Source organism: Schistocerca nitens, chromosome 5 (assembly GCF_023898315.1).
Source record: "Schistocerca nitens isolate TAMUIC-IGC-003100 chromosome 5, iqSchNite1.1, whole genome shotgun sequence".
In the NCBI taxonomy this organism is placed as follows: Eukaryota; Metazoa; Arthropoda; class Insecta; order Orthoptera; family Acrididae; genus Schistocerca; species Schistocerca nitens.
In genome coordinates, this window is record NC_064618.1 from 97,338,957 (window position 1) to 97,364,780 (window position 25,824).

The 25,824-nt window shown below is 46.1% G+C and overlaps 1 protein-coding gene and 1 non-coding gene across 9 annotated transcripts in view; both read left to right on the forward strand.

The window, feature by feature from the left end:
• The window catches only part of LOC126259903 (adipokinetic hormone/corazonin-related peptide receptor variant I), a 1,084,372-nt gene that overhangs the window by 874,591 nt on the left and 183,957 nt on the right, over positions 1–25,824 (forward strand). The window lies entirely within an intron of this gene.
• On the forward strand, positions 11,963–12,035 carry Trnan-guu (transfer RNA asparagine (anticodon GUU)). Its single transcript has one exon. It is a non-coding gene; the product is annotated as a tRNA-Asn (tRNA).

Here is a 25,824-nt window from a genome sequence, read left to right on the forward strand (position 1 = left end):
GGGTGACGTAGGGTGGCCGTGGCATGCAATGCCCTCCGACGGTGGCATGGGATGGGGAGGGAGGGGCGAAGAAGGGGGGAGGGTTGCATGCAGCAGCCCAGCTTTCCATAGCCCCAGAAAGGGTACTGTGAAATGAGTACTTTCGCCAAAGCGGGCACCGCTCCAGCTAATGAGATTCAGCAACGGTCTTTCCTCCAACAAGAGAGGCTGTAGCTGTAGCGACGGTTCCGGCGGGCAATCACCTTTCGTGGTGGCCGCAGGGCTGCTGTGAGGCACACTGCTTCAGTTCACTAGATAACTGCGAAATTACGTAGAAGCAATTCGAGCAGCAGTTGGCACCACAGTGACCCAACGAGCTGTTACAAATCGGTTATTTCAAGGACAACTCCGAGCCAGACGCCCTGTAGCGTGCATTCCACCGACCCCAAACCACCACTATTTGCGACTTTAGTGGTGTCAAGCAAGAATTCATTGCAGGGCAGGAAAGCGGTCTGTTTTGTTTTCTGATGAAACCTGGTTCTGCTTCTGTGCCAGCGATTGTCGTGTGGTGCAACAACCTGTCTGCGTGAGATACAAATTGGACCTAAATTTCCTTTACGATACTGAACGATGCCGCTATGCCTCCAATATATTAGGGCATGGTTTTATAAAACAGATATGAAGATGGTAGTTAAAGACAGAAACTGAAGACAAAATTTGTGACCGTAGATGCCACAGCTTCTGAAACATTGGAACTAGTCATTGGATCTACACCTGGAGTTATGGTCCACGATTCGATTTCATATGATACCAGGAGAACGTCGATGGTCATCCTACGCACACTGACTGCAAAATGGTTCTAATGGCTCTGAGCACTATGGGACTTAACATCTGAGGTCATCAGTCCCCTAGAACTTAGAACTACTTAAACCTAACTAACTTAAGGACATCACACACATCCATGCCCGAGGCAGGATTCGAACCTGCCACTGTAGCGGTCGTACGGTTCTAGACTGTAGCGCCTAGAACCGCTCGGCCACCAGCGGCCGGCCACTGACTGCAATTTTGTACGTCAGTCTGGTGATTCGACCTGTTGTGCTGCCATTCGTGAACAGCATTCCAGGGTGTGTTTTCCAACAGGATAACGCTCGGTCACATACCGCTGGTGTAAGGCAACATGCTCCACAGGGTGTCGATATCTTGCCTTGGCCTGCTCGATAACCAGACTGTCTCCAATAGAACACATATGGGATATCATCGGAAGGCAACTCTACCGTCATCCACAAACAGCACTAACCGTCCCTGTATTGACCGACCTGGTGCAACAGGCATAGAACTCCGTCCCACAAACTGACATCCGACACCTGTGCAACACAATGCGTGAACGTTAGCATGCTTGCATTCAACGTTGTGGCGGTTACACCGGTTATTAATGCACCAGCATTTCCCATTCGCAGTGGCTTATCTCGAGCTCACATTAACCTGTGATCTTCCAATGTCAATCGCTTAAATATGTTACGTAGACAAATTTATTCCTGAAATTTCATTACTCTACATTAATTATTTTTTGGTGCTGAGATTTTTGTTTTTTTGTGACAGTACAATTATACACTCCTGGAAATGGAAAAAAGAACACATTGACACCGGTGTGTCAGACCCACCATACTTGCTCCGGACACTGCGAGAGGGCTGTACAAGCAATGATCACACGCACGGCACAGCGGACACACCAGGAACCGCGGTGGTGGCCGTCGAATGGCGCTAGCTGCGCAGCATTTGTGCACCGCCGCCGTCAGTGTCAGCCAGTTTGCCGTGGCACACGGAGCTCCATCGCAGTCTTTAACACTGGTAGCATGCCGCGACAGCGTGGACGTGAACCGTATGTGCAGTTGACGGACTTTGAGCGAGGCCGTCTAGTGGGCATGCGGGAGGCCGGGTGGACGTACCGCCGAATTGCTCAACACGTGGGGCGTGAGGTCTCCACAGGACATCGATGTTGTCGCCAGTGGTCGGCGGAAGGTGCACGTGCCCGTCGACCTGGGACCGGACCGCAGCGACGCACGGATGCACGCCGAGACCGTAGGATCCTACGCAGTGCCGTAGGGGACCGCACCGCCACTTCCCAGCAAATTAGGGACACTGTTGCTCCTGGGGTATCGGCGAGGACCATTCGCAACCGTCTCCATGAAGCTGGGCTACGGTCCCGCACACCGTTAGGCCGTCTTCCGCTCACGCCCCAACATCGTGCAGCCCGCCTCCAGTGGTGTCGCGACAGGCGTGAATGGAGGAACGAATGGAGACGTGTCGTCTTCAGCGATGAGAGTCGCTTCTGCCTTGGTGCCAATGATGGTCGTATGCGTGTTTGGCGCCGTGCAGGTGAGCGCCACAATCAGGACTGCATACGACCGAGGCACACAGGGCCAACACCCGGCATCATGGTGTGGGGAGCAATCTCCTACACTGGCCGTACACCACTGGTGATCGTCGAGGGGACACTGAATAGTGCACGGTACATCCAAACCGTCATCGATCCCATCGTTCTACCATTCCTAGACCGGCAAGGGAACTTGCTGTTCCAACAGGACAATGCACGTCCGCATGTATCCCGTGCCACCCAACGTGCTCTAGAAGGTGTAAGTCAACTACCCTGGCCAGCAAGATCTCCGGATCTGTCCCCCATTGAGCATGTTTGGGACTGGATGAAGCGTCGTCTCACGCGGTCTGCACGTCCGGCACGAACGCTGGTCCAACTGAGGCGCCAGGTGGAAATGGCATGGCAAGCCGTTCCACAGGACTACACCCAGCATCTCTACGATCGTCTCCATGGGAGAATAGCAGCCTGCATTGCTGCGAAAGGTGGATATACACTGTACTAGGCCGGCCGAAGTGGCCGTGCGGTTAAAGGCGCTGCAGTCTGGAACCGCAAGACCGCTACGGTCGCAGGTTCGAATCCTGCCTCGGGCATGGATGTTTGTGATGTCCTTAGGTTAGTTAGGTTTAACTAGTTCTAAGTTCTAGGGGACTAATGACCTCAGCAGTTGAGTCCCATAGTGCTCAGAGCCATTTGAACCATTTGAACCACTGTACTAGTGCCGACATTGTGCATGCTCTGTTGCCTGTGTCTATGTACCTGTGGTTCTGTCAGTGTGATCATGTGATGTATCTGACCCCAGGAATGTGTCAATAAAGTTTCCCCTTCCTGGGACAATGAATTCACGGTGTTCTTATTTCAATCTCCAGGAGTGTAATTTTACAGTACTAGTTTTGGTAATAGATGGCCGCCTTCTGATGGCAATTTTCACGTTACTAGTTCTGGCAATTGACTGCTGCCTTCAGATGTAGTTAATCCAGTAACACTCTCGTCATGGTATATAAAATTTCGAGATATACACTTTGAACATCATGAAGTCGCACTAAACATGTCAGTGGATCATAGATAACGTCGTTGCATGGTACAAAGTGTCTCCCATATTCTTACAGTGCTCCAGGTGGCGCACTGATGTAGTACTACTACATCTGTCTACTTTCAAGATTAAAGTTATGTTGTAAGTAATAGCTGTGATTATTGTAAATTAATTTTATAACACACACCTTAACAAAACTAGCTTTTGAGAGCCATACTACTTATAGACGGATGTGGCCAGACCACTTGCAATCTTGACACGAAGAAGTTGCGTCAGACAGCTGCCGCCCTGCCGTGTGCTATGGCCATGCTTTTGGTTTTGGTTTGCCATTTATTCAGGTTTCATGCATCCTTCTTCGTCACTAGTCGACTAAGGAAATTTAGACGGTAGCACGGTTGAGGGCCTCGTTCTCCGTAAGAAACTGTTCTGGAGGGGGATATTTCGTTGGGTTGTACTGCAAGCCTGCGATCGAATGTCTTCATCAAGTATGTCCGCTGGCACTTCAAGCACAAGTCGACGCTCTTTCTCCTGAGATCACGTTTTTGAGTGATACCAACAATCTGTAAGAATTTTGTGTCGAGTGTTTCTGAAACAAATACAGTTGATTAGTCCACAGTTGAGGTAATCACTATATCATTTACATAGTTCTTCAACAATTAAGCTTACGCAATTTTGATATCAGGATGCTCGCTGTTCATTTTATGTATTAATGATTTTGCAGACAATATTAATAGTAAAATCAGGATTTTTGCAGATGATGCAATTACCTGTAAAGAAGTACTATTGAGAGAAGCTGCATGAATATTCTGTCAGATCTTGATAAGATTTCATCATGGTGCAGAGCTTAGCAACTTGCTTTAAATGTTCATAAATGTAAAATTGTGCACTTCGCAGAACGAAAAAACCTACATCCTATGACTATAGTAACAATGACTCACCGCTGGAATCGGCCAACTCATACAATTTCCTGAGTGTTACCTCTTGCAGGGATATGAAATGGAGCGATCACATAGGTTCAGTTGTGGGTAAAGCAGGTGGTAGTCTTTGGTTCATTGGTAGAATAGTGATACAATCAGTCAACTAAAAAGATTGCTTAAATACTATCTGAGACCCATCCTACACTATTACTCAACTGATGGCACCCATACGACATATGTCTAACAGGGGATATTGAATGCATACAGAGAAGGGCACCAAGAGGGATCACCAAACATGGGAGAGTGTCACAGAGATACTGAAGGATCTGAAATGGCAGACTCCTGCAGACAGACGCACTATCCCGAGAAAGTCTGTTAACAAAGTTTCAAGAGCTGGCTTTAATGGTTATTGTAGGTACGTACTACATCCCCCTTCGTATCGCTCACATAGGGATCGTGAGGAAAAGATTACAATAATTATTGCACGAACAGAGACATTCAAACAATCATTCTTCCCACGCTCCATACGAGAAACTTGAAGAAATCGTAATAACTGGTACAATAGATAGTACCCTGTGCCATGCACCTCACGGTGGTTTGGAGAGAGTAGGTGTAGATGTAGATAGTACCCAGTGTGTGTCTGGTCTACTACCTGCTCAATAGGAAATTACCACTCATCATTTCACTGAGGTAGTTAAAAATTTGATAGATAGCACCATCATTTCAGTAGCATCAGGACCTGGCGCTATTTTTTTTTTCATCATTGGTTCATGCACTTGACGTCGTACATCATCTACAACCAAGTCTCTCACAGCCGCAACTCACACACACAGTATCTTAGGTTCAAATGGTTCAAATGTTTCTGAGCACTATGGGACTTAACACCTGAGGTCATCAGTCCCCTAGAACTTGGAACTACTTAAACCTAACTAACCGAAGGACATCACACACATCCGTGCCTGAGGCAGGATTCGAACCTGCGGTCGCGCGGTTCCAGACTAAAGCACCTAGAACCGCTCGGCAACACCGGCCGGCTACATTAGGTTCCATGGATGGCTGGGAGCTTGTTTTATTGAGCCAGAAACTCTGGGATAATCGCCGACCCACACATAATTTTCAAATCGAAACCGGGTTGAGTATATCGAGTTACTTTTCGGCTACAGCCAGCCGCAATCCTCTTGGCCTCCGCAGCAATAAATTTTTCTTTACGGTTATTTTCTCGACATGGTTCACGAACCTTAACCACAATTTTACTCTTCAAGAGGGCGGCTACCCAATCCTTTCTTTCCTTACTTGCTTCAAGGACATTCTTCAAAACCACTTCTCGTTTAGGTAATGACACCTTTCTCCCGTCAACCAGTGCATCTTCACATAGAACACACCTCTCGAACTCATTATACAGGACTTCCTTATACATTTCAGCTGAATTTAACGATCGCAAATACGTTCTAAGCAACCATCTGAGTCATGGACTATGCGGCTGATCCCAGCGGAGGTTCGAGTCCTCCCTCGGACATGGTGTGTGTGTTTGTCCTTAGGATGATTTAGGCTAAGTAGTGTGTAAGCTTAGGGACTGATGACCTTAGCAGTCACGTCCCATAAGATTTCACACAGATCTGAACATCAACCATCTAAGGGTGAACGCGTAAAGAAGTGCCAGTGCAGGAGACCAAGAACCGGCCTTCCCTCTGTCAGGAGAAGGAGGCTATTTACATGCCACAAGCTTCTTGTCCCTCCACCACGGCAAGTATCGGCTACTAACCACTTCAACAACATCGTGACACAACTGGAGGATAGACTTCAGCAATGAGTGTGCAACAATGTACGGTAAGTTCGCGGGGGTTAAGTTCTGAGATAAACCTTCTCCTCAGCTTTGAAATCGTGCTAACGCAGCACGATTGATCTGACGAAAAATGTCAGACATATTTTGTGGGAAATGTTATCCTTTTTGTTTTCATAAATAGTCAAATTTCTCGAAAAATGTTTCGTTTTCGAATTATAATCGAAAAACCCGGAAAAGTCCTATTTTTGTGGTTTTTCCATTTTTGATCGACCTCCGGGCCGAAATTTTGGTGGGACTTTGAAAACTCGAGTGCAGCACCCTCTAAAGTCTACAAATGTTTCTGCTATTTGGTCCTTTTGAGCACCATTTCACTAAAGACTGAAAGACGGTTGTTGAGATGTGTACGGGCGAATAGACGTGCAACTGTTGAGCATTTGACCGTCCAGATGAAACAAATGGCTACCAACAGTGTCTCCTCAACGACTTTTCAGCGAACGTTGCTACGCCTGGTCCCTGCACCCATGCTGACTGCTGTTCATCGCCTACGAAGGCTGGAATTTGCACGCCAACATCTCAACTGGACGTCCACTGATTGGCGACAGGTGGCCGTTTCAGATGAGTCATGTTTTATGCTCCATCGGACAGACGGCTGTTGACGTGCACGGCGCGAAACGTCTGATAGCAAATACCCAAGGTTATTTAAAAGGGAGGTTGGGCCCGAAGCTAAATCTGCTGTGATTGGCTGGCGCAGTGACGTCACTGTAGGACCAAGGCGAGACTGCGGCTAGCGCAGCAAGCGACTCTTATTAAAGGCAAACAACTACTTATAACAGCAATAAGTTCTCAGGAAATTATTTAAAACAGTTGATTTACCTGTTTAGATGTTTGTAGTGAAAGAAGAGTGCCACTGTCTTGATCTCCGCTTCTAAGCTGCTGCTGCTTTCTGCATTTTATGTTTCATATTGAGGAACCGCATACGAATGAAAAGTCGTGTTCTGACATACAGTTTTATAACTTGTGAAGAAAACTCCGCATATTTAGTTTGGACATACTGTTTTCACTATTTTTTCCCTTGTAAATAATATCCAATCCATTAAATTCATTAAAAATTAGTTTAAACTGAGACACCTTATGTAGCCACTCATATGTTGGAACTGTAAGCCCAGCGCGAGATAGGGCTTCAATCCAACCATAATTCTCAGTTGTTGGAGGACTAAAAATATCACCAGACGGCGTTCTCAGTGTGTTGACACAGTTATTTCCACGTTATGCAATGTATCCAGCCAGGTAACAGAGTCCTTCTGCAGAGCAGCCACATCCATCTTTGGCAGCAGATTCTTCTGGTGCAGGTTGAAGAGGAAAGTTAATATCTTGTAGCTCTTCTTCACCATCTATCATCTGCAGTGCTTCGCACATGTCGGGCAAAATTCCTGTGAACAGATGTGACGTCAAAAATCCGTCACACTCATCTGCCTCTACTGGTGTGTCACTTGACAGAGGAGTAACAACTGTAATCGATATTTTACATCTGTTGGAGAAGGGTTCAGATGGAAATGACCAATTCCTCTGATCTGCGAGAAAAAATTTTCCAGTGCGTCCTGGTTCAATCTTGCATTTAAAATATGTGTCATTTGTTGTGGCTGAAGATCTGAAAACAGTGCAAATAATGAGCAAACAGTTGTCATTATGCATTTCTAGAATGGGAGCAAGTGATTTGTATTGCCTACGCGCATATTTTCGACACACGTGTATAGTTCTCTTAATATTCTTTCTTGAACATCCTTATGAATCAAATTGTTCAAATGGCTCTGAGCACTATGGGACTAAACATCTACGGTCATCTGTCCCCTAGAACTTAGAACTACTTAAACCTAACTAACCTAAGGACATCACACAACACCAAGCCATCACGAGGCAGAGAAAATCCCTGACCCCGCCGGGAATCGAACCCGGGAACCCGAGCGTGGGAAGCGAGAACGCTACCACACGACCACGAGATGCGGGCCTTATGAATCCCATAACTACATGATAACGCATTCTTGTTGTACCTCTGAGCATTCAGAATGTCAAATGCGTCGTTCACTAACTGAAAATCACAGAGATAATCACCTGATGTGAAATGTAACGAAGAGACAGTTCGGTGGCACTTCATTATCCAGACCTTCTGCACTTTAACGTCTTTTGGGACTGAATGATAAATTATACCATTGCCTTTTGTCTTTCTGCTGTACGACAGACACCCTGTTACAGCACACCCAGGCATTTTAGAGCAAAACTTTTGCAAAACACCGCAACAACACCCCAAACTGAAGCAAAACAACACTACGAAAAAAGCTCTTTTGGCGCCTCGACACAACGTGCTCCTATGCCGACGTCATGCGCGGAACGACGAAATATTCGCCGATCTGCGCAGGCCATTTGCGCCCCCCTGGCAAACACCCTGTAATAATTGTCGGAAAGGTCCACGGCAGGGGACCTATTCTGTATCGTTCATACCGATCGGTGTAGCAGGTTAGTCTCGGTAGTGACGTCATTTTCGGTTCTTTATCGAAATATCCTATTCAGTAAGCTTCTGAGACCTGTTACCGAACGGTCCTCCAACCGATTTTACGACAATTGTACCGAAAGGTTTTGGATTTCAGTGTGGCCCTGTCGATCGGGGAATTGTGGTTTATGTACACCTATAATTTGTTATTTTAGACATATTTAGCGATTTTAGCTTTCGATTTAGTGATTGTGTTACTAAAGAATGACCAGAGGACGCATCCAGTTGGAAAGTGAGTTCATAATAGACTATTTTCCTTTTTAAGAAACATGGTTAGGTTAGGTTGTTACTGTGAATGATTACATCCAAAAAATGTTTTCGTTCAATATTCTCTCAAAATACATGTTATTTTTATGCAGATAAGAGTTTAAAGATCATTAAATATCAAGCCATCGTCTCTGCGTACATATATTACATGAGTGTGAACGGACGTTACTAGTGACTTTGTGTACTTTCTCCCCACAGATGGTTTAGTTAGTAATTATTATTATGGAAAGCAATTACGTGAAGCCTGACATTGGAAACCTTCCAAACTATCACTCATTTATGACTCACAGAGCACCATTTGGGAATGAAGTCAGCCTATGTTCCTCTACAGAATAATACGAGAATTGAGCGCTATATTCCTGTTGCGTGCCTTGGCCAAGTGGTTAGCGCGCGGGAATGTCATATGAAAGGACACGGGTCGTGCACGGATGTGTATAAAAAAACTTTTTTTTTCCTCTTCATATATGCAACACGTTCTGAGACATTGTTATTGGTGTAAGTTAAGATTTTTCTGCAATATTCGTTATTACTTACATGTAAGAGCACACTTCCTCAGTAATGATTTCGTGATTTACATGTGTTTAAAAAACGAAATATGAAATTGCTGGAGATGAAATTGCTATGAGTGAAACAACCGACAGTGACCTTTATATGTTTTCTTGTCAGAAATAACTCACCATTTTTTTCCGAATATGTAGCGATTTCCGAGTTGCGGTTAGACAATCTAAGAGCATAACTTAAATTACTGGGAATGTAACTAGCGGCAGTCGTCTTCATAATCTTGCTTGTCACAACTGTTTATCTGCGATCGATTCCCCAAAAACAGTAGACAGAGATGAAAGATCTCCGCCGTAATATTTTTAGACTGGAGCGCCATATACGAAACATTTTCATTCATGAGATGCATGTTATAAACTTCGACGGACTGCAGGAGCTCTCGAAAATGCGTTTTTTCAATTTTGTTTTTAAGACCCAAACCGTTGACGTATCGTATAGGGAAGTGGGCTACTTAATCATTTGGATCTCTAGGAGCGAGTTATAGGCACAATCTGTTTATCTTCTTATTTTTTGAAACTCGTAGAATCAATTTTTCGGGTGTTTTTATAGATGTATTTGTGGTGTCACCGCCAGACACCACACTTGCTAGGTGGTAGCTTAAATCGGCCGCGGTCCATTAGTACATGTCGGACCCGCGTGTCGCCACTGTCAGGATCGCAGACCGAGCGCCACCACAAGGCAGGTCTCGAGAGACGTACTAGCACTCGCCCCAGTTGTACGACGACGTTGGTAGCGACTACACTGACGAAGCCTTTCTCTCATTTGCCGAGAGACAGAATAGCCTTCAGCTAAGTTAATGGCTACGACCTAGCAAGGCGCCATTAACCATTTGTAACGTTGCATGTACCTCAAGATAGAGTCTATCATCAAGAATGCTGTATACCAAAGGACGATATAAAAGTTAAGTGTTCTAGTAGCTACGTTCTTTTCTTTATCACATTCATTACGAATCCTGTTCCAGACTTAACGCAAGACGGCGTGAGTTTACGCGTGCCCTTTCGGCTACTTCACTGTGGACTGGCTGCCTTAACAGTCCACTACAGTATTAGTACAATGGGGTACTACATACTATTCCTAACTCATTTTCCGAAACGTAAAATCCAAAACAATATGTCAGTGTGAATGAGAATAAGATGACATAATGCAGCATTTACGAAATCTGCAGAATACAGTCAAATGCGCTATCGTTATTATGCATGAATGGAAACATGTAGTCAGGGAAACTGTAAAAATTTCTATGCATTTCAGCTGAGAATAATGCAAATGGATATATTGCGCCTGATACTGTTAAGGAGGAGGCAAGAGCGATGAAGGCGGGCACGTCAGCTTGATGGAATGAGGCGTCATGCGTTATGGCAACGCAAACGCAATTTTCTGTACTTGGAAGAACAGTGTGCCTGTGTCGTCTGCTGGCTGCTTTGTGTTCGTGGCGCTGTGCGCGCTGCAGTGCGCATCCGCGGATCTGCGGCTGCTTGCTTTTGATTGGCTTGCGCGACACGAACCGACAACAGCGCTTCGGTTTTCTAGACCCGAACGGTATCGCTACCCAAATGCATACTGAATAATGCACGGGCTCTAATTCGAGTACAAGGCCGTTCGGTGCTCTTGAGTACCGAAACGATCGGCACAATGGCGGAAAGATACAGAATACGCACCCTGAGGAGGGAGCGTTGTGGTCTGGGGAATATTTTTGTGGTATTCCTTTCGTGAAAGCATACTGGATCAACAGATGTGTGCATCTACCCTTGGGGACTGTGTCCACCCCTACATGCAGTTTGTATTTTCTCAGAACGATAGCGTCCTCTAGCAGGACAATGCAACGTGTCGCACAGCTCTCAGTGAACGTGCGTGGTTCGGACAGCACCAGGATGAATTTATCGTACTCTTCGTGCCACCAAACTCCTCAACGCAATCGAGAATATATGGGACCACCTCGATGAGGCTGTCGGCGCCAAGGAGCCTAATTTGAGAAACCTAGGACAGCTGGCCACGGCACTGGAGTCTGTAAGGCACGGCTCCAGCATCCCCACCAGTACCTTCCAGAACCTCACTGACTCTCTTCAAATGGTTCAAAAGGGTCTGAGCACTATGGATCTTAACATCTGAGGTCATCAGTCCCCTAGAACATAGAACTACTTAAAGCCAAATACCCTAAGGACATCACCCACATCAATGCCCGAGGCAGGATTCGCACCTGCGACCGTAGCAGTCGTGCGGTTCCAGACTGAAGCGCCTAGAACCGCTCGGTCACACCGGCCAGCACTGACACTCTTCCTGCACGTCTCACAGAGGTCCGCGCTGCGAAAGTTGGCTACTCAGGCTTTTGACAGTTGGTCACATTAAGATGACAGGACAGTGTAGAACGTTTGCCTTTTACAAAGTTACGTAAATTGAAGGGGGATCACTGCTGTCAACATGGACAGGGGCTGGGAACAGCTGGCTCTCGGTAGGAGTGTGGATCGGCCGTGAGGCGTACCGAGATACTCCGTGTAGATGCGATAGCGCTGTGTTCCGGATGGCGCAGTGGTTAATGCACCTGCCTGTTAAGCAGGAGATCCCGGGTTGGAATCCCGGTCCGGTATACATTTTCGCTCACCGCGGCTGATTCCGATTAACGTCCCGCCACAGCTGACATCTGTGATCCCCCTTCAATTTACATATAGTGATTCACAGTTGCAGGATCTGTGTGGTGTCTGTTCTGTCGAAGGAACGTATACCACGCATTCAAATAATTCTACAAAGTTGTAGAGGCGTTCGTGACCAGTTGTTAAAGTGTTGCATGTCGTCTTTCGTCTCTGGATCTTCGGCTCCTCTCAGCAACGGAGGGTAAATCTTTGACAATGCCAGTCACTGTCAGTCACGTCAGAAAAATCATCAAACATCAGCCGAAAGTCTCTAGACGAAAGACTACTAAAAAAGACCCGATAATTGTGTTTCTCTTGATGTATCAGATTGTATCTTCGACCACATCTCCGCCTGTACATCCGAGTGACGCAAATGGGCCGGAACTACGTGAAAAATATAGGGAAAAAACACGCGTGTGATTCCAGATGCAGAACTCAGTGTCATCTTGGTAACGACGCGAACGTTCGCTCCGTGCCAAAAGCTGGACTCAGAATGGAGCAGGGAAAGGGCTGCGTTAATTACAGATGGCGAGAGACGCTTCCAAGGGCAGGGGCGCGAGCACACGCATGCACACACACACACACACACACACACACACACACACACACACACACATACGGCCCGTTGACTCCGCCTCCCACCGTCACCGAGCAGCCAAACCCACACCCAGACCTGCGACTGTGTCTGTTTCTGGACCACGAGGACAGCTACAGTCCGCTGCTTAAAGGAATGAGTCTGGCAGGAACGCGGCAACGAGTCGGGCGTTCGCTGTGATGTGTGTTAGATCAGAATAGAAGTCTTCATTTTGAATACATAATTATTCTGTGCGTTGGTTCGTACACGACAGTACATGGTACCAATGTGTACCAAAAAGCCGTCCACGAAGATGCGAGTTGTTCAGGCGGTCGTATACCGGGGTCTGTTCATCACAGAGATAAGGTCTCAAGAGTTTCGGCCTAGCGACCATTTCAGTACCTATCGGAAGAACGTTCAAACTGTAGCTGTCCCACTGTACAGGGTCAAATTGTAAACATTGCACACATCCTCCAGCTCAGTCAGTTTACGCAGACTGGCTGGTTCTTTTGCATTACGTGTGTTCTATGGTGGATCTTAGGCGTCTGATAAAAGCTACATTTGTTCGTGGGCGGTTCACATCTACTTCTACATAGATACTCCGCGACCACCGTACGGTACATGGCGGAGGATATCCTGTACCACAACTTGTCATTTCCTTTCCTGTCCCACTCGCAAATAGAGCGAGAGAAAAACTACTGTCTGTATGCCTCCGCACGGACCCTAATTTCTCGTATCTTACCTTCGTGGCCCTTACACGCATCGTATGTTGGCGGCAGTAGAATCGTTTGGCAGTCAGATTCAAATTCTGCTCCTCTAAATTTTCTCAGTGTGTGTCTCGAAAAGAACGTCGCCTTCCCTCCATGGATTCTCATTCGATTTCCCAAAGCATCTCTGTTACACTAACGTGTTGTTCGAGCCTCCCGCTAACAAATCTAGCAGCGATCCCACGAATTGCTTCTATGTCTTCCTTCAATCGGTCCTGGTACGGATCCCAAACACTCGAGCAGTACTCAAGAATAGGTCGCACCAAAGCCCTATATGCGTTCTTTCCTAAAATTCTCCCAATAAGCCTAAGTCGTTCTATTCGCCTTCCCTACCACAGTTCTCACACGCTCGTTCCATTTCATATCGCTTCACAATGTTATGCCCAGATATGTAAACGACTTCACTCTCTCAAGCACGTCACTAAAGTGCGCGTCATTTATGACGGCGGCCGAGTTTAGGTTCGTTCTGCGCATCTGACGTCACAAAACACAGTCAGCCAATGAACAGAGAACGACGTTGCCAGAGTTCGACTGCAGTGCAGAGCACGGACGAGTGTTTTCAGTTTTAGAAACTTTCAGTCATAAATAAAGTGATTGAAGAAAAGCAGTGTCTTGATAGCAGACTTTCTTTTATAGAACGTTTGGAAAAAGCATTCTTTATACCAATTGTTTCATATTCTATTAATTAATTAAACCTAACATGCAATAAGCCTCCTAATTCAGGCGATAGCAAGGAAAGGTGTTTGTACCATTCTCACTAACCGCTTTTTCGCAATGAAGAACAGCGGTAATTGTTGATCTCCTATTGTACTTCGACGAAACGTGAGTAATTCATAGTCATACCAACAGTGTTTGTCGGTTTTGCGTGACATTTTAAAGTCCTCTGGCAGGCAATTTGAATGGTGAGCTGCGTTAGCGTAATGGTTATAGTATAGGGCTGCTAAGCGAAAGGTTCTGAGTTCAAGCCTTGTTCAGTACTTAATATTTTCTTTATTTAAAAACAATATCGAAGTGTCTTACTTCATGAATTTTATTCGTTTGAATGTAATTTTTTGAAATTTCTTGTGGCAACTAAAATCGACAATATGGAAAGTATACGCTACGGACTTTTACCTCCGCAAACTCTGCAATGATTTACTACATCTAATGCTGCAAAATAACTGCGATCAACTTTGAAACAAAATTAAGCCATTTATGGGGGGAAGGTATCAATCAAGAAGATGTGTAAAAATAAATTTTTTCGGCCAAATAGTTTTTGTGAAATCGAATGATACGTGTGTCAAAGCAGTCGAAACACCATGTGTCTGTACAGGCTAACAGTGCAACGATGATAAAATCGCGCACACCGCGGAATGCGGGGAGCACGTCTCTGTAGCAGCGAAAGGGTTAGTTAATGTGGCCTTGGTGGCTTTACTTCATAAACTACGCGCTCCCTCCTAAACGTAAGTTTGCGAACTATACTATACTATACTATGGCGCTGCTTCTCTTGCGGCGTACAACTGGCAATGCAGCAGTCTCCCGCGTCAAGGCGGGCATGCGCGAACCGCCAAGATAAAAGAATTGAGCTATAGTAATACTGTACCCGAACATTACAGGTTTGCTCTTCCTATTCATCGGCATTACATTTTTCCACATTTATTGGAAATTTTGACACTCAACTTCGGCACCTTCGTATACACCATGGCATAATCAGCAAAGAACCACAGATTGCTGCCCACCCTGTCAGCCATATCGTTTATGTATACAAAGAACAACAGCTGTCCTATCACTCTATGGGGCACTCCTGACGAAACTGTTGTCTCTCTCTCATGAACTCTCTCCGTCGAGGACAAGAAGTCTTTGAACCACTCACATATCTGTGAACTTATTCCATACGCTCGTACCTTCGTTAACAGCCTGCAGTGGGACACCGTGTCGAATGCTTTCCGGAAATCTAGAAATATGGACTCTGCCTTTTTCCGTTCGCCCATACTTCTCAGTATATCATGTGAGAAAAGAGCAAGCTGAGTCTCGCACGAGCGATGCTTTCTAAAACCATTCTGATTCTTGGACATAAGCTTCTCAGTCTCAAGGAAGCTAATAATATTCGAAGTGAGAATATTGCGGCTCCGTTCTTTTACATTTCTCAAATGGTTCAAATGGCTCTGAGCACTATGGGACTCAACATCTGTGGTCATAAGTCCCCTAGAACTTAGAACTACTTAAACCTAACCTAAGGACATCACACACATCCATGCCCGAGGCAGGATTCGAACCTGCGACCGTAGCAATCGCGCGGTTCCTGACTGAGCGCCTAGAACTGCTAGACCACCGCGGCCGGCTACATTTCTCATATACTTGAGTCAGATGCACCTTTTTCCTGAGAAAACCCCCAAAAACCAAGATCTTTAGGTACCAAAAGTACCAGTTGTGAGGATGGCCACTTCTGTGATTTCTATTCACGGCGAATCGTCAGAACTTTACCATGTGTTTTCAAGATGATGTTCTCGCGGAACCTATACACATTTTTCGGTGTTATTGTCCGTTACCGTGATCCAGAAGTTCACAGTTACCATACTTACGTCGGCCGAAGTGGCCGTGCGGTTAAAGGCGCTGCAGTCTGGAACCGCAGGACCGCTACGGTCGCAGGTTCGAATCCTGCCTCGGGCATGGATGTTTGTGATGTCCTTAGGTTAGTTAGGTTTAACTAGTTCTAAGTTCTAGGGGACTAATGACCTCAGCAGTTGAGTCCCATAGTGCTCAGAGCCATTTGAACCATTTGAACCATACTTACGCAAGTAAAATATGCACAGAATATCCGGTCTGCGGCGTAACAGTAATTTTGACTGACGTAGTCAGCACGTGGCGAGGGTTCTAGGGTCACTGCAAGCGTTATGAGGACACCATACTATGTTTTAAGTCAGTATTTTTTCTCTATATAATGAGCATTTCACTCTTATATAGATATGCCCAAAGTGACAAAAATAGGCTAAAAAGGGTTTTAACAAGCCTGAAAAGAACTTAAAATTAATGCTAAAAATTACATAGAACTGGAAAGTCTGCAAATTCAGCAAAATGTTTCTGATAATATTTTTACTCTTTTAATACAAATCAAAAGCTGAACGTTTTCAATGGTTTCCGATCGATGAGCAAAGCATTCAGAGAAAATGTAAAACAAACGACTTTTTGTTGACCTTATATTATGTACACTTATTTGTTACCTATACAGGGTGTTTCAAAAGTGAAGGTCAATAATTCACACATGCAGAGTAAGGGCCAAAAGTAGCTAAAAACCTCCAATAGGGTCCACAAACCAACAGTTGTAGAGATACATCAGATTTTCTGTTGCGGTTCATCAGTGTCTAGGAACACAAGGCATCTATAAACGTTAAATTAGGTGTTCGAAATGTTGTTCAGGTGTCTGAATGCAACATTGAACTCGTCTCTGAAATGAGTTGCGAATCCTCTCAGGCAGTCACGAGGAATTCCGTAAATGCTGGAAGGCTGCTTCAATCCGCAAGCGTAATTCCTGAAGAGAATTGAACTCGGTAGCGTGGACCAGGCTTTTGACATCACCTCACATACAGAAATCCATGGGATTTAAATCTGGAGTCCTTGGAGGCCCCGGAACAGGTCAAATGTTGACCATACGTCCGAGTTAAAAGCCGGCGCACTCGTAAATGAAAATGTGCTGGAGCACCTCATGCATGTACCACACGTTCAGACGTTGGTTCAGTGGGACATCATCGTGCACATCTGGAAGTACAGTCCGCAGAAACCGCATGTACTGCTGTCCGGTTAGTCTTTGTGGTAGGAAGTGTGGTCCAATTATCTGATCTACGAGCAGTCCCGCCCAGGCGTTCAACAAATACCACTGCTGATGTCCTGATATGTGTGTTATATTAGGACTGACGTCGATCCACATGTGACAGATATGGTAGATAAAAATACCGTCACGGGTACATCCAGCCTCATCCGTGAACAGAATACTGCTTAGAAACAGGAGATCCAGGGTACACTGTTGTTGCAGCCATTGACAGAAATGCTCTCTAGCAGGGAAGTCTGGCAGTGGGAAAGAAATGCGAAAGGAGACAATGTAAGCCAGGGGGAGGCAGTGGCAGTGGCAGTGGCACTGGGAGAAAAAAGATACGGTGGGAGAGAGACAGACGGCGACGGAATAAATTGGCAACACTAGAAAATAGTTAATGTAGAGTAATGAAATATCGGGAATACATTTGCCTATGTAATATATTTAAGTGATTCAAAAAGAATACCACAACTTTAAAAATGTGTATTTAATGAAAGAAACATAATATAACCTTCTGTTATACATCATTACAAAGAGTATTTAAAAAGGTTTTTTTTTCACTCAAAAACAAGTTCAGAGATGTTCAATATGGCCCCCTCCAGACACACGAGCAATATCAACCCGATACTCCAACTCGTTCCACACTCTCTGTAGCATATCAGGCGTAACAGTTTGGATAGCTGCTGTTATTTCTCGTTTCAAATCATCAATGGTGGCTGGGAGAGGTGGCCGAAACACCATATCCTTAACATACCCCCATAAGAAAAAATCGCAGGGGGTAAGATCAGGGCTTCTTGGAGGCCAGTGATGAAGTGGTCTGTCACGGGCTGCCTGGTGGCCGATCCATCGCCTCGGGTAGTTGACGTTCAGGTTTCAGACGATAAGGTTTCATAACTAACCTTTTTCGTAGGACTCTCCATACAGTTGATTGTGGAATTTGCAGCTCTCTGCTAGCTCTGCGAGTCGATTTTCCTGGGCTGCGAACAAATGCTTGCTGGATGCGTGCTACATTTTCATCACTCGTTCTCGGCCGTCCAGAACTTTTCCCTTTCCACAAACACCCATTCTCTGTAAACTGTTTATACCAACGTTTAATACACCACCTATCAGGAGGTTTAACACCATACTTCGTTCGAAATGCACGCTGAACAACTGTCGTCGATTCACTTCTGCCGTACTCAATAACACAAAAAGCTTTCTGTTGAGCGGTCGCCATCTTAGCATCAACTGACGCTGACGCCTAGTCAACAGCGCCTCAAGCGAACAAATGTACAACTAAATGAAACTTTATAGCTCCCTTAATTCGCCGACAGATAGTGCTTAGCTCTGCCTTTTGTCGTTGCAGAGTTTTAAATTCCTAAAGTTGAGGTATTCTTTTTGAATCACCCTGTATTTAAGTGATTAATATTACAAGATCACAGGTTAATTAAAGTAAGTGCCAGATAAACCATTGCAATTGTGAAATACCGGTACGTTAATAAATGGTGTAACCGCCAAAATGTTCAATGCAAGCAAGCAAAAGGGCATGCATTGTGCTATAAGGGTACCGGATGTCATTTTGTGGGACGGAGTTCCGTGCCTGTTGCACTTGGTCGATCAATACAGCGACGGTTAATGCTGTAGTTGCCGTCCGATGGTATCCCATAGGTGTATAATTGGAGACAGATCTGGTGCTGGAGCAGGCTTAGGTAACTTGACGACACTGTGTAGAGCATGTTGGCTTGAAACAGCGGTATGTGGGCGAGCGTTATGCTGTTGGAAAACACTCCTTGGAATGTTTCGTTAATGGCAACACAACAGATCAAATCACCAGAGTGACGTGTAAATTTGCAGTCAGAGTGTGTGGGATAACCACGAGAAATAGAAAAACACGCCCCACTCCGAAAGTCCAGGTGTAGGTCGCGTGTGTATAGACGCAGACAGGTTGGTTGCAGGCTCTGAAGAGGCCTTCTTCTAACCAACACATGGGACTCACTGGCACCGAGGTAGAAGCACCGTTCAGCAGAAAACACAACAGACCACTTCCCTGCCCTCCACTGAGCTCTCTCTTGACACCACTGAAGTCGCAAATCGCCACGGTTTGGGGTCATGGAGTGCACGCTACAGGGCGTCTGGCTCGGGGTTGTCGTTGAAGAAACCGATTTGTAACATTTGTAACATTTCGTTGTGTCAGTGGGTGCCAATTGCTGCTCAGATTGCTGCTGCTGCTGCAGTTGCAGTTCGATGAGCCCGAGTCATTCACCGAACATGACGGTCTTCCCTCTCGGTAGTGCCACGTGGCCGTCCAGAAAACGGTCGGTATATTCTCGTGATCACCGATGCCAGCAGCCATGTACAGTGTTCACTTTCCTGCCAAGTCTTCCTGCAGTATCACAGAAGGAACAATAGCTCCACTCTCATGCGACTACCGAGCGAGGTGGCGCAGTGGTTAGCACACTGGACTCGCATTCGGGAGGACGACGGTTCAATCCCGTCTCCGGCCATCCTGATTTAGGTTTTCCGTTATTTCCCTAAATCGTTTCAGGCAAATGCCGGGATGGTTCCTTTGAAAGGGCACGGCCGATTTCCTTCCCAATCCTTCCCTAACCCGAGCTTGCGCTCCGTCTCTAATGACCTCGTTGTCGACGGGACGTTAAACACTAACCACCACCACCATCTCATGCGACTGCCGCGAAATTAGGATAACATCACAAACAACTCCTTCTTGGTGTTCCGTTTTTTCCGTCAATGTATATGCACAGTGGCAGTGAGAGGGAGATGCTGAAAATGAAGGCTTGACTACAGAGACTGCGTAAAAGGATTTAGAATGTTATGTATTAAAAGAGCGCGAATGTGCTCGCACGCCAAAATTTTTGGTAAGGAAGGTGGAATACGGCTTGAAGCAGCAGGTTGCCAATTTCTCTGTTAAGTCTTTTAGAGGGGAACATTTCGGACCTGCCGACAGAGTACAATGCTGCTGCAGGAACAAGTGTCTCGGAGCACATCGTTGGGCCACATTGTTGAACGAGAGAGGTGGTGCAGTGGTTAGCACACTGAACGAGCATCCGGAAGGACGACGGTTTAATCCCGCATCCGGCCATCCTGATTTACGTTTTCCGTGATTTCCCTAAATCTCTTCAAGCAAATGCCGGGATGGTTCCTTTGAAAGGACGCCGATGGGACCGATGAACTTGCCGTTTGGTCCTCTCCCCCAACTCAACCACCGAACCACATTGTTGTAAACGGGGCAACGCAGCATACCCCTAAGTATTCCCTTGTTGACCCAGTGTCTTCAACAATTACGATTTCAGTAGACACGGGATCATTGACATCGGACCGCGTGCTTATGAAAACGTGTTGCCTTGTCCAGTCAATCATATTTCTTGTTAGAACAGATTGATGGACGTATCATACGCCGTCATCCAGGCGATCGACTAATCGAAACATGCACCATGCCACAGACGCAGTTGGTGAAGGCAGTACAGGGCTATTACAAATGATCGAAGCGATTTCATAAATTCACTGTAGCTCCATTCATTGACATATGATCACGACACACTACAGATACGTAGAAAAACTCATAAAGTTTTGTTTGGCTGAAGCCGCACTTCAGGTTTCTGCCGCCAGAGCGCTCGAGAGCGCAGTGAGACAAAATGGCGACAGGAGCCGAGAAAGCGTATGTCGTGCTTGAAATGCACTCACATCAGTCAGTCATAACAGTGCAACGACACTTCAGGTCGAAGTTCAACAAAGATCCACCAACTGCTAACTCCATTCGGCGATGGTATGCGCAGTTTAAAGCTTCTGGATGCCTCTGTAAGGGGAAATCAACGGGTCGGCCTGCAGTGAGCGAAGAAACGGTTGAACGCGTGCGGGCAAGTTTCACGCGTAGACCGCGGAAGTCGACGAATAAAGCAAGCAGGAAGCTAAACGTACCACAGCCGACGGTTTGGAAAATCTTACGGAAAAGGTTGAAGCAGAAGCCTTACCGTTTACAATTGCTACAAGCCCTGACACCCGATGACAAAGTCAAACGCTTTGAATTTTCGGCGCGGTTGCAATAGCTCATGGAAGAGGATGCGTTCAGTGCGAAACTTGTTTTCAGTGATGAAGCAACATTTTTTCTTAATGGTAAAGTGAACAGACACAATGTGCGAATCTGGGCGGTAGAGAATCCTCACGCATTCGTGCAGCAAATTCCCTATTCGCCAAAAGTTAACGTGTTTTGTGCAATCTCACGGTTCAAAGTTAATGGCCCCTTTTTGTTCTGCGAAAAAAACGTTACAGGACACGTGTATCTGGACATGCTGGAAAATTGGCTCATGCCACAACTGGAGACCGACAGCGCCGACTTCATCTTTCAACAGGATGGTGCTCCACCGCACTTCCATCACGATGTTCGGCATTTCTTAAACAGGAGATTGGAAAACCGATGGATCGGTCGTGGTGGAGATCATGATCAGCAATTCATGTCATGGCCTCCACGCTCTCCCGACATAACCCCATGCGATTTTTTTCTGTGGGGTTATGTGAAAGATTCAGTGCTTAAACCTCCTCTACCAAGAAACGTGCCAGAACTGCGAGCTCGCATCAAAGATGCTTTCGAACTCATTGATGGGGACATGCTGCGCCGAGTTTGGGAGGAACTTGATTATCGGCTTGATGTCTGCCGAATCACTAAAGGGGCACATATCGAACATTTGTGAATGCCTAAAAAAAGTATTTGAGTTTTTGTATGTGTGTGCAAAGCATTGTGAAAATATCTCAAATAATAAAGTTATTGTAGAGCTGTGAAATCGCTTCAATCATTTGTAATAACCCTGTATTATTCTATGGTGGACATTCTTCTGTGCTTGCGTGGAACCGAAGGTTCCATGAAGCTGTTGACTCAGCTCTGTCCTAAAAGGCCTCGTAAGGCCTAGCGTTACCATCCTTACCCATAGGAGTCACTGGATGTGGCTATGGAGAGGCACATGGTAAGCACGTAATCAGCTTCGGTGACCAGAGCCGCCACTTCTCAATCAACTATCTCCTCACTTGGCCTCATAACGGCTGAATGCACACCGCTTGTAACAGCGCTCAGCAGACCTGGATAGTCAGCCATCCAAGTGAGAGCCAAGTCCGACAGCAGTTCATTTCAACGATCCAACGGGAATCGGTATTACCACTTTTGCAAGGCCATTGGCCGAAGCTGTGGAGTAAGTGAACATTACTGTGGGTATGAAAGCTTGGTCTTCATTCTTTCGGAGATGTCCGAAAGAACAGACACCACACGCAATCTGCAGCTGTGATACATACAGTACTATATAAATTAAACTGCGACATCTGGCCACAGTGTCTGGCGCAAATGCGCGGACTATTCATGCTTCCCAGCCGACCAACCTGCCCTCAGTCCCTGTTCACGTCCTCCACTTCCGCTACTTTGACATTCCCACACAGCATGCCGAACGTAACTGTGCTCCTTCACTTAAGGTGGTGGATTAGTTGCCCATCGAGGCGATTCAGTTATATGAGTGCGTGGTGCCCGGTTTTTTTTTTCTTCTTTTTGACATGTCCGAAACAACAGACATGACGAGAAATCCACTGCAATTGCGATAAACACTGTGTCCGGATGGTGCAGTGGTTAACGCAACTGCCTAGTAAGTGGGAGATCCTGGATTTGGGTCCCGGTCCGGCACACATTATCACTCGTCACCGCTGATTCCACATAAAGTCCCCATGCAGCTGACATAAATACGTCCTTCCATTTATTTTCCTTTCTCCCCCCTCTACCTTCAATTTACAAATGGTTCAAATGGCTCTGAGAACCCTGGGACTTAACTGCTGAGGTCATCAGTCCCCTAGAACTTAGAACTACTTAAATCTAACTAACCTAAGGACATCACACACATCCATGCCCGAGGCAGGATTCGAACCTGCGACCGTAGCGGTCGCGCGGTTCCAGACTGTAGCACCTAGAACCGCACGGCCACTACTGCCGGCAACCTTCAATTTACATAATAATTATTGTGAATGATCTGCATTGGTTCATGCTTGATGTCTCCTCTTCCAGCAGGTTAACTGTCAAAGCCAGAATCGTGTTATTATGTTTTGAGGAGCTTCGCTGACAACTCACGTGCATGTCTCAGCCACTAAACTCACCTGATCTGAATCCAATGAGACACCCCGGGATGCTATCAGGAGCCAGGTCCAGCCAACAAGCCAACGGTTCTTAATTTTCGAGAACTGCACCGCGTATCACTGGAAACCTACCAAAGACCCGTCTGATCTAAGCAACGCAGAACCGACGCTGTATTCCTTTCCAAAGGTGGACAAACATCGTATTAAGCATTTGGGTCATCAGTGTGTGTATGGTAACTGTATACTGTCTGGAAAGAATCGCTATTAGGTCTAATTTTATCCGTGACACGTTTTGCAGTCAGTATACACATATACCCCTGAATGTACCGGCAAAATTATATCATTGTATGGCACACATGCGTAGTTCAGGTGACATGACGCCATAAATACTGAGATGCCGCATCATGCATGACGTTTAAATTTAGTATTTCTTTGCTGCTAACTCTGGTAGAAACACTTTTCGCAAACGGTAATAAAATGGAACACCTGCAGCCGTCATTTCGATTTTATTTATTATGTAGTTGCCAGTTAACGTATTTGCAAAAAACATTCCTTTGTATTACGCATTGTTTATAAGATATGAGGTCAAATACTGAGATGTGTGAAAAACTGCGATATTGTGCATGACGTTCTATTTGTTTACTTTTTTACTACTACCTCTATTCGCAACAAATTTCGCGGACAGTAGACACATATTCAACTGGATGCACCTGAAAAATTTTATTACGTAGTTCTGGAGACACGAGTCATAAACATTGACCTGCGTGAAAATTGAACTGCGATGTGAAATTCGCAAGAGTTGCAGGTGAATATATGTGTATAAATATGTGTGAAATATTTAAAAAGTATGTGAAATACATTTGACAAGTGTACACATGGCTAAAGCCCTAAAGCCCTGGAATAGTTTCAATCAGATTTGGTACACATATTAGTTACGACATGGACAGAAATGCTCTTGGGGTGAGAACCACCATTCTGATATTGGGGTTGGGGTGATAGCGTTGTGAGAGAACGGGTTGGAAGAGATGGGGAGACAGTGAGGGGAAGGACGAGATGAAACAGAGAGGAGGAGGAGGAGATGGACAGAGAGACGGTGTGGGAAAATGGACAAAGAGAGGGAAGAGCAGGGGACAGACAGAGAGAGGGTGGAGGAGATGGACAGACAGTGATGGGGAAGGAGGAGACAGAGGAGGGAACGGAAGGTGAACTGCGAGAGACAGAGCAGGGAGAAGGAGATGTACAGAGGGGAAGGAGGGGGTGAACAGAGGTGGGGGAGGGGGTAAGAGGAGATGGACAGAGAGCGTGGGTAGAGGAGGTGGATCAGAGGGGAGGTGGAGGAGATGGACTGATAGAAGATATGAATAAATACATACATACAAAGACATCGCCAGGTACTCAGCTGCTTGTGAATGAAGTGGAAACAATAAAATCCAATGAACATCCAGAACTATTCGATTAATGAGTGACTATTCTCCACCTTGCTGCTACTACATGCTTCGGCTCCTGCAGACTATTATGGTAGCAAAGCCTTTTGTTCCTGTTGAGCTTTCAGAGCTTCTGATAACATCTCATTACACTATCAATTCGCAGAGTATCGTAGTTACTGTTTTGTGACGTGGTGGACAGGATGTTTATTGATCACAAGACACGAAAGTCCATGAGTGGTAGTCAGTAAGCAGCAAGCGAGGCTCCAGTCAACACAGTAATCCGTAGAAAATCCGTAGAACAGACAAGAGTTGTCGTTGATGATGCAAACGGAGCGTAGCTTAGTAATATCGAGCGTGCAACAATACTTGCTGTGCGGGCCTATTTACGAGCTACAGAGATCATTACCTGGCGCTACGTAACCCAAAGTGGAGCCAGGGAGTGTGTCTGCCGTATGGAGCGTCGCTCTCGAAGTAAACCAGTTCAATCGAGAGCCGCCGGTGGTGTGACTGTGAATTGACAAACACTGTCATCGGCCTTGCTGGCGACTTTCTGTATTCCACAGGCCATATACGCTCCACCGCGGTACAGTGGTGCTATTTGAGTTGCCTGCTCACCAGGCGATAAGCGAGGTGGCGAAAGGGCGGCTTGCTGTACCCCACAGGGCACAGAGGCTCCACAGCGCTACAGCGGTGCTATTTGGGTCGCCTGATCACCAGGCGATAAGCGAGGCGACAAAAAGGACGGCTTGCTGTATCCCACAGGGCACGGAGGCTCCAATGCGTTACAGCCGTGCTATTAGGGTTGCCTGCTCACCAGGCGATAAGCGAGGTGACGAAGACGGCTTTAGCCGTACTCCAGTCTGACCTATAGGGGGCGACACCTTCGCCGCCATACTTTGCTTCGTCCTCATGCAAGATGATGCTCCTTCTCATTTCTGTAAACACGCCCGACACACCATTCCAGGACGCTGGATTGCAAGAGGAGGAGCAGAAGGTGACCCTCACCGCCGGTAGCCTCCCAGGTCTCCAGACCTCAAGCCTTGTCACTTATCTGCGACGTTACCGAATAGACTACGTTTTTTTCCCCCCTAT